Source organism: Arvicanthis niloticus, unplaced genomic scaffold (genome assembly GCF_011762505.2).
Source record: "Arvicanthis niloticus isolate mArvNil1 unplaced genomic scaffold, mArvNil1.pat.X pat_scaffold_282_arrow_ctg1, whole genome shotgun sequence".
Classification (NCBI taxonomy): domain Eukaryota; kingdom Metazoa; phylum Chordata; class Mammalia; order Rodentia; family Muridae; genus Arvicanthis; species Arvicanthis niloticus.
In genome coordinates, this window is record NW_023045943.1 from 5,598 (window position 1) to 19,736 (window position 14,139).

A 14,139-nucleotide genomic window follows, 5' to 3' on the forward strand; every position below is an offset into this window, starting at 1 on the left:
CATATCCAACCCAGAGAGTCAAGTATGGGTCATAGAAGGTGACTTTCCTGCCAAGGTTCACCCCCAAAGTTGCCCAAATAGTACCTCAATAAGGGGACCAGGAAATTTTACTTCATGAACTGAGGGAAATAAGTTTAAGTAGCTATATTCGGCATGTTAACAAAATACTTAGTCTTATTAACTATTAAGACATACCTCAATGAGGCTTGTTCATCCATTCAAGATCAAGTTAACTCAAGAATATGATAGAACTATTTTAATTTTGCCTTTATTTTTTTTAATCTCTGTACATGACAGCCAGGTTTCAGATGTAAATTTTTGCATATGGCTGGAGTTAAATTTTATTTTCTCCATACAGAAGCACACTTGACCCAGCACCACTTATTGAAGAAAACACATGCAGAGAATGCTCCACATGAATGCCTTTACGTAGGGATCTTCGGTTGCTTTCTAGTTCTTCCTTTGTTATTGGTTGAGTGACCCAGTGGAATTGTTTTATTTTTTGTATTCTGTTTAGTTCAATTTATTCTTTTTAATTCTTTATATTGATTCTTATTCTCCATCTTTACATTAACTTAGCAAGAATCACCACCACCACAACTACCACCACCACCAGTACCACCACCAGTACCATCACCATCACTACGACCACCCCCACCACCCCCACCACCCCCACCAAAATTATTATCATCATCTCTATCATTATCAGCACTACCATGTTTATTGTTACATTAGTAACTCTTCTGTTGATGCAATGAAATGCCCTGACTAAAAGCAACTCACAGAAGGGCTTATTTTGGCTTATTGTTCCAGAAGGATCAGTGTTCAACATGGCAGAGAGGGCTGGCTATTAGCTTATAGGTGATTCTGCTAGGCTTCTCCCAGAGACCTAGCAACAGCTGATATCATTATCTGTCACCACTACCTGCTGCCTACAGGTGCAGGCAGTATATACAGGAACAGCTTGGTACCCTATCTCTCTCTCTCTCTTTTTATCCCTTTTTTATTCTTCTCTGGCTCACTCTCTGCCTTCATGACTCTGTTCCTGTCTGTCTGCCTGTCTACATGTCCACTTGTCTCACTCCCCTCTCTTCCCTGCAAATAAACATTTATACCAAATCTGTTGCATGACATAATTTCTCATGAAGTCACCTTGGCATGGGCCCACTAGGTATCCCCTCACCGCATTATATTTTATAACACTGGCAGCAAACAGTAAGCATGGCTGCAGGATCAAGAGCTGAGAGATCACATTTCAACCACAAGCATGAGGCAGAGACAGCAAACTGAAAATATAATAAGGTCGTGAGATCTGAAAGCACACCACCAGAGATTTCTTCCTTCTACAAGCCATACCTCCAAAATCTCCCCAGAAAGCATCACCAACTGGAGACCAAGTGTTCAAATGTATGAGCCCATGGGGGACATTGATGCTACAGTGAGTGCTTACTGTGTGCCAATATCTCTAAGTACACTTAATTTCTATACTCTATAAATTGGCATTATTATAAACCCTATTCTATATATGAGGATTTTTGAGGCTGTAAAGTAGAATGTAGCATTCATAAAATTATACTGTTATCCAATGCCTTCATGAGGATCTGTCTCAGCTCTGAAAGACCCCAGGCCAAAAGGCTTTTATTTATTCATTATATTCCCTCAGAATACCATCCCATCAAATATGTGACCTGGTCCTTGGTGCAGAGAAGGCTATTTGTTGAAAATAAAAAAAATTGAGTTTATGCTTGCTCTCTTTTCTGAAGAGCTGGGTGAGTGAGTTTCTTCACATGTAGAAATGTTAAGCTCTGTAAAACATTTAAAGATATATGACTGACTATCAGTGTAGTTTACACTCAGAAGCAGTAATTCCCAATCCAGGAAAAGCTAGTAACACTCAGGCCTACCTGGAGTACTACTTGGAGTAATTGAACACTCCATTTTCCTGTGTTTCCCTTTCATATTCTCACATGCTCAGACTCCAGGTCCTGTCCTATATATAGAAGTTCCTGATGTTTACCCCTCTGTATACCTACGTATGTTATTTCTAAGGATCTGGGGAGTTGACCTATCCATTTTTATTCCATCTATTTGTTACAATAATCTCTGTTCAAAAGAGATGTGGCAAGACTATAAACTATTACCATATACTGTTAGGTCATCTAAGGGAAGCAAACTGGGGACCACTGAAGAGGAACTACCTCTTTCAAGTGGATGAGATTAAAAAGGCACATAGTTTCAGTCTTAAGCAGATAGAACCATGTTTTTTAAATGGAATTTTCTGGTAAACTCAACAGAGGAAGAGAAAATCCACTGCAGATGGTAGAGTGTCCAGTTTGGATCATGCCACAACTGTGGGTTGTAAGGACTGGGGTAAATGATCCAGACAAAATAAAAGCCCCCAAATTTATGTGCTATCCTTTCATCTGTGAGAAGATATGGGGGTGAGGGATGGAGGGGGAAACAAAGAGAGGGGGAAGTGGAAGAAAGGAAAATGAAAGATGATAGGTAGATGATAGATAGATAGATGATAGATAGATAGATAGATAGATAGATAGATAGATAGATAGATAGATAGAGTTCATAGATTGGAAAATGCAATACGGAGAGAGAACCTTCCTGAGTGGACCAGGCAAGAAATAAAATGGCAGGAGAGAGTTGGCAAAAAAAGAAAGCCAGGGAATTGAGGTAATAAGAGAGGGAGGAAGAAAGAAAGAAAGAAAGAGAGAGAGAGAGAGAGAGAGAGAGAGAGAGAGAGAGAGAGAGAGAGCCAGAAGAAGAAGAAGAAGAAGAAGAAAGAGAAATAAAGGAAGGAAGGAAAAGAATGAGAGCTTTGAATCAGAACCTTGGAGAGCTCCACATGGAGGTGAAAACTGTCTGGTCAGTTGGAGGGAAACAGAATTTCTTTTGGGACCATGAAGGAGGAAGCTACCTTTCAGAGCTTCTGGAGGTGAAAATAAGTGTTGGTAACTGACTGCTTGCAGGAGATAAGTTTTGTGTCTGGAACAGTAGTCACCATATCCTCACAGGGCTTCCCTGACTACAGCAACATGAATGTGAAGGTGCTACACACCAGGACCTGTGGGTAGGAAGCTTACAGTCTACTCCGCCCAGTCCTGAAAAACATGATGGCATCCAACTGGCAGTAAAAACTGACAGCTCATCCCTAAGCCATGCCTTCTGGTTGCTAGGAAAACAACACAAAGGGAAATAGAGGAAGCCAAATAACAGAGACTGCTCTCATGATGTGTATGAACAAAAGAGCCCAAATACAGGGTAGTCTGCATAGACCCAGAGTGTAAACTATTGACTCTCCATAGACCCAGAATTACCACATTACCCAGTTGATATCATTAGAAGGTAGAACACATGACATATTTTTTAATTAATGTAATTTACTCAATGCTTTCTTCCTTCCTTCCTTTCTCTCTCTCTCTCTCTCTCTCTCTCTCTCTCTCTCTCTCTCCCTCTCTCTCTCTCTCTCTTTTGTTCTTTTTTTTCTGTAGAGACAGTCTAAGTTAGACTGAGAAGTTGAAATATTTATATTGTTCAATACCCAATTTCTTTGGCTTGCTCTGTGTTGTCTTGTTTGCAGCGTTGTTGTTTTTGTTTTGTTTTTCATTTATATTGGTTTGGTTTGGAGATTAGGTTTTGTTTTAGTCAAGTTCTCAACACAGGATATAGGCTGTTTTGGGGCTTGTAATTGCCCAGACTTTAACTCTTGGGGGCCTGGGTTATAGATGTGTGGTTTTACACCCTGGTTATAATATTTAATTTTAATTCACTTTTTTTCTATCTGTGTTTTGTCTTCACTTAAATGAATTTTTCTATATTCTTCACCTTTATCCTCTTTCACCTTTCTACAAGATTTTTTGCTGTTTTGATGTTTTCCCCCTTTATTTTGCCTTTAGCTTGATTGGGCTAATTTATTCCCTTCTGCATTAGCATTTCCCCCCCCTTTTTTTTACTGTTTCCTCTTCTTCCTTCTCTTCTATTTTTACTAATGCTATTTATTTACATTACATTATTTATTTTTCTGTTCATATCAATAACAACTTACTTTATTCCCATAAAGCTAATGGAGTTGTGATGATTTTTTATTATTATTGGTTATGCATTATTTAAATTTTTATACATCCTTTGTGAATTTTACATCATGTACCCCAATCCTACTCATCTCCCCATCCCTTCTTATCTGCTATTTGTCTCTTGTATCCTCTCTTTTAAGAGAAAATAAAAATAAAAGCAAACAATTAAAAATTAAAATAAACTTCATCATGGAAGATGCAGTGTGTCAGTGTGACCCAGAGTATACCGTTTTGTCCAAATATCTTTATTTAACAATATTCATTGTAATGAGTCATTGGTCTGGTTCAAGGCTTCTGGTCTCTGCCACATTATCAGTAGTGGATCCTCACCCATATTCCCATTAGATATCCTATTGTTGCCTTGTGTCATGGAGATTCTGATGCTTTAGAAGATCTGCAGGGCCAGCACCTTCACACACTCCAGCAGATCAGAATATCAGTTAGATGTTGGTGTTGGCCATCTCAAAACCCTAGATCTGGGTTTGGGTGTTAGCTGGGTTGGTCAGCCTACCAGCTCTGTCATACCTAGACCACCAGGGCCAGCTCTCCAGCACTGTCCCAGTCAGTTCACCCAAGTGCTGCAGCTAGCAAGGAGTGGGGCCAGCGCTCCTGCTCTCATTCCCTCTCAACTAGATTTCTTGCTTGCTACATGCAGTGAGGGGCAGTAGGTGGCACCTCTCTCATGCCTACACCACTAGAATGCAGATGAATGGTGGGGCTGCTCTTCCATGATCACACTGTTGGGGCAGCTCACCCTTAATCCCACTATTAGGTCCAGCTCTATCATGCTGCCCAAGCAAGTTGCAGGGCTTGTTCTCTAGAATGCTACTAGAATAGCAGCATGCAGACATCTAGGTGTTTCTGTAAATGTGTATTTATGGTGGGTTTGTCTGTGGTTGTTTCTGCAGTGATTTTCATTTTCTTAATGGCATTACTTTATTACATCAGAAAGATACTTGGAACATACTGGTTAGTTGGCTGCTGAATTATACGTTCAGTCTAGTTTAAAAAATCTGTATCTCAACTCTGCCATAACCCAGTCTCACCTAAACTTTGGGAATATCTCTCAGACCTCATCAGAGGAGTTTCAGTGGGCTATGAAAACTGGGTAATGCAGAAACTTACAGCCTGTCAAAGGTATAAAGAATAAGTGCCAGTGATATACTCAGCCAAAAATAGTATATGAATATAACCCCTCCTTCCAGGTTCTGGGGACTTTCATGGACAAGGGTTGGAAATAGAATAAGAGCTAGAGATCATGGAGGACCAAAGCAAAAATGGTGTCTTCTAGACAGGATAAGGTTGCTGTATTCAGGAGTTAACATCTGCGTTTGCATGCACAAAGTCTAGCTAATCAACATTCTAGCGTGAGACAGGAAGGTATTCATGAGCCTACACCCCTAAGGAGGCACTGGAAGATAATGATTTAAAGGGAGAGTACATTTTCTTTGATGATGCAACCAGTGGAAGGTCATACATGCACCAGTGGATGGCCCTACAGGGCATGAAATTTGTGGGGGAAAGAAGGTGGTGATAGATCTGTGAGGTAGAAGTTGAGTGTGAATTAATCCAAATTAAATTACATGACATTTTCAATAAAAGAAATGAGGGATAATTTACAGCTATAAATATCTACATAAAAGAGCAGAAAGATCTCAAGACAAAATTTAATAAAGCCTTTTATAGTCTTAGATAAACAAGAAAAACCCAATTTTAAAAACAAATAGGTGAAAGTAGAGAATAGAGATCAGAGCTAAAATAATAAATGGGAACTTGAAAAGAATAAAGCAATGAATCAATGCATTGATCTTTTAAAAGAATAAAGAAAGTCATACTTTTAGCCAAAGAACCAAAGGAAAAGTAGAGAAGATACCAACTAATGAAACCATTTACTAAACTAGAAATGAAAATATGATGCAGACAAAAGGATAATCCAGAAGTTCATTAGGCAATATTTTAAAAGTTGATTCTTCTAGAAGTGAGAAAGTTTAGAAGAAAATGATCGAGTTCTAGACACAAAAAACTTAACAAAATTAAAGCAATAAAAATCACTCCACAGCTAAATAGACTATTAATGAATAAAACTACTGAAAGATTAATAGAAAAAAAAAACAGTGTCCCAGGAGAGATTCAATATACTGCTGAATCCTGTCAGATATTTAAAGAAGAATTGATGTAGTGTTTCTCAAGGTATTGTGTAAAAGAGAAGAAATATTTAAAATCTCATACTAGAAAGTCAGGATTCCTGATACAATAACTGAATGAAGACACACACAAAACAGAACTATAAGCCAATTTCATTGATCAAAATGAATGTAAAATTCTTCATTGAAATACTTGCTAACAGTATTCAGCAATTCAGTAAGAAATCATATATCATGATCAACTTGGATTCACTCCAAAAATGCAACTATGTAACATATACAAATTAATAAATGTAAGACATTAACTAACAAGGTCAAGAATGAAAAATACATAATCATCTCAACCCAAACAGAAAAAGCATTTATCCAAATCCAAATTTCTTTCATAATAAAATTCCTAAAACACCCAAAACAGAAGATCACACATTAACATAAGTTAGCTATACACAACAGAACTATCGCCAACAATATATTGATCATGGTAAAAATAAAAGCATATCCTCTAAAATCAGGATTGAGACAACGTTGCTCACCATCACTGTCTATTCAATACAGTGCTAGAAATCTTAGCGAGAGTAATAAAGTAAGAGGATGAAACAGGACAGATACAAATAGGAAAGGAAGACGTGAAGTCATCTCTGAAGAATAAATGATTCTACATTACAAGATTATAAAGATTCTATCAGAACTCTTGTATATGAAATAATATTTTTGTTGTAGAGTAGGATACAAAATCAGTATAAAGAAATAAGTAACTCAGGCTGGAGAGATGGTTTAGTGGTAAGATGCTTGCCACCAAACCTAAATGATCCCCAGAATCTACATAGATGAAAAGAACTTACTCAAATGGGATTTTGGCCTTGAACATTGTGACTGACATGCATGTACGCACACACATACACACACACACACACACACATGCACACACACAATGTGTGTGTATTTATATATATATATATATATGTGTGTGTGTGTGTGTGTGTGTGTGTATACATATATGAAAAGATCAGTAGCTTTTCTATATAGTAACATTAGAAATGCTGAAAAATAATTCAAAAAAATAATCACATTCCTAAATTTTCAAATATGACAACAACAAGGTATGATCTTAATCAGAGAAGTTACAGATCTCAACAATTAAGACTATAAAGCACCAAAAAAAAAAAAAAAATCACACAGGCAACACTATCCACACATACATCAATCTGCAGAATTAACTTTGTGAAAATTCTTCAGGAGCAAAAGCAATATAAAAATTTTACAAAATTCTTATAAAATTCAAATATAATTTTTACAAGCACTAGAAAGGCAATCTTAAATTTCATATGGAAGCACAAAAACTCCAAATATCCAAAGTAATCCTGAGCAAAAAGGGCAATGGAACAGTCACTATAGTGTCTGTTTTCAAGCATATAATTTTGCTAATAAACCAGACATGTAGACCAAGAGTATACTGGGATCCCATTTCACACAAGTCCTGATGGCTATCATCAAGTAAACAAACAAAATGCTGGTGAGGATCCAGAAACAAAGCACACTTACTTTCATCCAGTAGAAATGTGAGTTATTGCAACCACTGAGGAAATCAGTATGGAGGTTCTTCAAGCAATTAAAATTAGAAGTCCCATATAATCAATATGTGTCACCTCTGGGTATATAGCACCCACTCCAAATAGCCTACGCCAAGTTATTATAGAGATGCTGTTAGAGTGTGTTATTGCCATACTCTGCACAGTAGATGAGATATGAGTGCCTATCAGCAGAGTAGATGAAGAGAATATCTTGTGTAAATGTGATAGAGTTTCATTCAACCATAGAGAGGAAATTGTATTATTTGATAGAAAAATGGGTATTACTAGAGAACATCATGTTAAGTGAAATAAGCTGGTCTCGCAAAGCAGCAATGGGTGCTTTGTCTCATGTGTAAAGAAAGTTGAGACAAGAACAAGGTCTTGAAACTGAAATGTGGAATGCGGAAGTCAAAGGAAGAGGGGAGGACAGGAACTTAAAAGAGAAACAGAAGGGGCTGAATCGAGATACAGTATGTGCATGTATGAAAATGTCGTAATGAAATCTTTACTTTGTACAAGCAATACATGTCAATTAGAAAATTAAAAGAGATCTAAAACAGTGATAAGAACAAACGAAAACATGAGCCAGACAAGCAGGATTCCAGACAAGACCAACCATCTTTGCTGTGAAAGGGTCCTGAGAACTGAGAACTGCACGTGTAGAGTGGAGGGCAACTGTGGTGGGCAGAGAGATGGAAAGGACACTGGGAGTCAAAGAGGACTTGGCTTCCTCTGTCCCTGGGGTTGTGCTGTTGTTTCTGCTGAATGACTTTTCTTGGCTAAAGTCAGCCATGGAGTGGGTGCTAACTACATTCAGGCAGAGCTTCAGAAGGTAATTTCACGCCCCGCCTCAGTGCTGATGAGGCACTATTAATTTGGGGACACTTTAACACCACTTCACTGTGGCAACTTAGCAAGCTGGTTAATTAATAGGGCAAAAAGAATAAGGAATGTATTTAAAGAGACATTGTGATAAAAATCATTCCTTGCAATATTTTGGTAAATGGAATTAGCTTGGGATCTATCTATGTACACAGTGAAGCTAAGATCATGTTGACACACAGCTATAGAATTTTGTGCTTTGTACATATTTAAAAGAACATACATAGAGTGAAGAATCTGTATCTGAAATGAGATGGATCTGAATTTGAATTCAGACTCATGGTTTCATTAAAACAATGTAGAAAATCATTCAAAGACCCATCTTCCACACATTAATTTGGGTTATCCTGGGAATATGAAATGGGACCATACAAAGCATGTATTGGCCATACTACCATAAAGTTCATAAATGAAACTCAAGTGTGAATGTGTTCTCAACTGGCAAACGCATTCCTGAAGTGGGTTCTATGAGCATATAATTCATTGTTCATAAATTTCTTGTTATATTCCTGTACAAGAAATTAGCTGATCTAGAGTCAAAGGGTATACAGACTAGGTCTAGGACAAGGGAAGTTCCCCAGAGCAGGGTTGCCTGCATATGCAAGATTACAGCACAGGCTTGGCTCATTAGAGCATATAAAACTATTGGATCCTCAGTCTCATCTGCAACAAGTCATGTCTTCAGCGTGAACAATCTTACTTTGTTATATTCTGAGTTTTTCTCTATCTGAAATGTTGAAGATACAGCAGCAGTTTTGTGTCCATGAAGATGAAAGTTGTCTGCTCACAGTGATGGAGTGGAACAATGGTTTAGAATCATCAGTGCAGTCCTGACTGCTCTGTTAGACAGAATCAGTAGAGTTTGCACTCCAGGGTTGCACATGTGAAGTCTAGAAGTAGATGTTGGATTGAGACAAGGTTTTCCAGGGAACCTGGATCACACAAATTGGCTAGATTGGCCTCTGAATCATCATCTTTGCCTTCCCAGAACCAAGAGCATGGAGCTGTGTCTGTCTGTCTTTCTGTCTGTCTGTTTTGTTGTTGTTGTTGGTGGTGGTGGTGGTGGTGGTGGAGGTGGTGGTTTTGTTGTTGTTGTTTGTTTGTTTCTTTGATTTTTAAATGTGGGTCCTGGCACTGCCATTCCAGCTAAACATGATTACATGACAGGCACTTTACTGACAAAGCCTACTCACCAGCCTCATTAGCATACTTTCGAAGTTTTAGATTATACTAGAGAAAGCAATTGACTTTAATTGCTTAGCTTATAGGTCACACTTTAAGAAATTGTGATAAGCTATGAACTGGCACAAGGGACATCGTGAGCTGCATAGAACAACGGAGGGTCAGAACATGGTGGCAGAATGTTCTCACAGGACACATAGCAGTGACAGTTTTTAAAGTTCATTCAAGCTTAAAGCAAGTGACATGTGATCTGACTGGGAAGCTGAGTATTTATTAGCTCCTTTGAGAAACTCTGAAGAGGAAAACCTCAGGGAAACAATCTTATGGAAGACAGAAGGGGAATGTGAGAACTGGGAAAAAAATACGTGACACAAGCTGAAGTACTTCCACATACTCCAGTGAGTCATGCATGTCAATGACTCAGTTTCCTTCCCTGTACAATGGGGAAGGAATCAACCTGGTGGGAAAATGTTGCGGGGAAATAATAAAAATTGGTACCATCCCGCTTTATACCCAGTTACTCTCTGTGGATCTCACCTCCTCTAGGCCAGCCCCAGTCAGTGGTCTTCCCTTCTCCAGCTCACCTGCCTCAGAGCTGCTTCTCCCCCTTCTCAGCCATCTACACCCTGCGGCTAGTTGCCACAAATCCCCTGAACCAAGTAAATCAGAACTCTAGAAGCTTATAATTAGTCAGATTTATATTATCAATAAATTCTCAATTCACAAGATGCCCACACAATAATTTCAGAGCCAATTAATAATGGTACAAGCTGCCCACCTAGATTAGACAAGTTATCCCAATTATTCTGTCCTTTTATGACATTCATAGCTAACTGTGGCTACTTAAAGCCACGAAGAATCTGGATGTCTTCCTCTTCCTCCATCACCCTTCCTTCATCCTTTCCTCTCTTTCCCCTCTCCTTCTTCTCCCCAAACTTTTCAGCTCCACTTTCCCTTCCACTGCTCAGTTACTGTCTCTAGCCTTTATTTTACAAGTTAAGGTGGGGAGAAGGTTCACAGGAAGTCACCTGTGTATGTGATTCACTCCTCATCTGCAGGCCCTCAGATGGGAAAGTGGAATTAGCATCAAAATACAAACAGCACCAGAACTATCCATAACAAGGAAAGGTCTTCATTCTAGTCCAAATAAAACCCATCTCCTAGAGCTGGAGTGCTGACTGTGAAGAGATGGGGTCCTAGGGATATGGCACACCAACTCTTTCATTATTAACTTATTTCTCTCTTGCATCTGCACGAAATAGAGAGGTTGTACTTCTTTAAGCAGGGTGGATGAAGTTGTCCTATGGTCCTAACAGAGAATTTAGTGACTGGACGAGCTCATAAGAGGTAATACTATGGGAATCAAGGCACCATAGAGTCCTCTCTGATTTTAATTCAGTTCAGTTCTTTATGAACTCATGCTATCTGCTATGTTTGTTGGAAACCGGTAGCCTGCATTTGTGAATAAGCTTTTGAGGTGGGCAGGTTGTTGTGCAAAGAATTCCTCATCTGCCTGGGAGTCCAGAATTGCCATGTGTGTAAATTTTTGTCAGTGAGAAATAAATATACTTATAAGAACTTCAAGGACTTCTGAGAGGCAAGTGTACCATGGACAAGTATTTTTTCCTTTCTCTAGATGGTCCATGAGTATAGTGGATGGAATTGCTCTAGCCATGAGACACTGAAGTAATATCCAATAGAAAAATTACATTAGTGGACAGAGGAGCAGGGAGTTAAAAGGATTGTTTCTTGATGAGGCCTGCACAAATGTTTCTGTTATCTGATAAATTTCTTTCATTTTCTGTTACATGTAACCAAGTGGATCATAACTAAAATATGCAACTCCTAATTAACACAGCCATTGCACCCGTTGATACTATTGGCTTAATATTAGCTTAGGAGAGGGTGGGTGAGATATTTAACCCCAATGGGCAGTGTCTGAGTGGAATAGAGCACATGAAAAGGTTCATCCTCTGGAGGATCCAGTCCTCTGGAGGAAGGTATTTCTGGGTCCTTCGAGCTACTCCAGAGACAGAGCCTCTTGCTGGCTTGTGGCAATGAAGATGGGAGCACAGGCTATAGGTGTGTAGAAGTGATTAATTCTGACTAGACAGACTGAGAAAAAAGGACAGGATACATGGGGACAACGACAGAGTCGGGGAGCAATGAATGTGTGACTCCCAATCTGAACCTGTTTTGAGTTGCATGATGGCTTTCTCAGATTTTCTATGCAGAATATTAGAGACAAAATCATCAAGATTTACTCATTCTGCTTTGTGCTGACTTATGGTCTAAATTTACTAGAGTGGTTCACATTTATTTTTAGCATCCTTTTCATTGCTTTATGAAACGACAGTGTGGTTTATTTTATGTTGTGTGTATGGATGTGTTTCAATTATTTTCTCTATCATCCTCTTTCCCCATGCATTACATTTGTCCAAATCATCTGAGCTACTCTATATTGTCTTCTTCAAACTATTTTTCTTCCACTTATTGTGATATATGTATGTGTTTTTAAGGCTGGCTGGCTGGCTAGTTCAGTGGTTAAGAAAACTTGCTGCTCTTCTAGGGGACCAGAGTTTGTTTCCCAGCTCCTACATCAGAAAGCGCCACAAATGCCTACTACACCAACTCCAGTGGACTCAATGCTTTTTTTTGTCCATACTTCAATTTTCATCCCATCTTTTGCTTTTCATTTAAAGACACTTAAAATTCTAAGCTTGTTTTGTGTACACTTCTCACTGTGATGTTTGACCCTACAAAAAATAACATCTGAAACACACATCATGTGAAACAGCCATTTCCCTGAATATCAGGCATTGATCCTTCTCCCTCTTTGCTATTGCAGACATCAGTGTTCTCCTACTGTCTTTATTGGAGGTGAAAACCCCTTCAGGGTTAAGTAACATGCATCACCTACTATGCACATTTTATACTGAGTGCCCACGGTTTTATTGTCTAAATCTTCTGGATACATACCCAAATTGCAGACTCCTATAAAGGAACCGGGTGTTTGCTATACACCTTTTGTTTGAAAAAAAAAAGTTTCAGAATCCTTATCCATCTTGTTGGTTCTGAGAATGTTTATAATTCTCCTGAAATCCCAGGTTCCAATTATCAATGATGCAGTCATGGTTTTCTATGGATAGAGAGGTTTCAGGCTTCTTCTGGTCACTTCTTTGAGCATTCAAAGTGTCTCAGGGGAGAAACCAACATATTATAGCTGAGGACTGAATGTTAGAACAGTTTCAAAAACAGACATCTACCTTCGAGAACAGTATTGGCTCAGAGCAGAGCCTGGAGACTATTTCCAACTCTGCTTCAACAGAAGAGATTTTAGGGGAAGCTCAATGGCTCCTAGTAAAGGCAGTGTTTTGTGCCTTAAACTAAATTAAAATCACAACTCACTTAATAACCTGGTTGAAGATGCCTGTTAAAGTTTGGTAGTACCAGGACATAGAATACATCTGAGGGTGTTTCTCAGTTTTGTTGAAGGTCAGGATCTGTATGAATGATCTCTAGATATATGAAGTCCAGGAGTGTTCAGAAAAATAAGGCTAAACTTATGCAACTATCATATAGAGCCCAAGTAAGAATGTCTAAATGGTCATGGTATGGCATAGATTTAATAGAAAATATAGGCTTAGTCATTTTTGTAGAGAAGTCTAGTACTTCCAAGAGAACAGGGAAATTGGGATCATCTTGGAGGAGGAGGAACTTGAGAGGCCAGAGAGATGGCTCAGAGGTTAAAAAGCATATTACTTTTTGCAGAAGACAAGAGTTCAATACCTATAACCCATGCCAATTGGCTCACAAACATCCATAAATCCAGTTTCAGAGTATCCAACTCATTCTTCTTGACTCCCTAGGCATTATACTAATGTATACATGTCCCCCACCATAGACACATATACATGAACATAATAAAAATACTTAAATAGTGTACCTAAGAAGAAGATTATGAAAAAAGCATAGAGGATTGGGGGGATTCTACAGGTTATAGGGTGCAGTGCCTTACACTAGAGAAGAAGGAAAAGATATTGATGGTATCTTGCTGTACCCCAGCAGGACTTTCTATGCTCCCCACTACCACTTAGTACAAAGATAATGGTCTCAATTTCCACAGAATTAGACAATCTCCTGAGTTCTCTTATGTCCAAAATCAATTGTTCTAGGGCTCCTTCTAGTAAACAACTTGATCTTCTGGGATGGTCACAGGCTGAGATGTTGGTAGTGTTCTAAGAACCAACATGGAGCATATAGGGCATAAAAGAG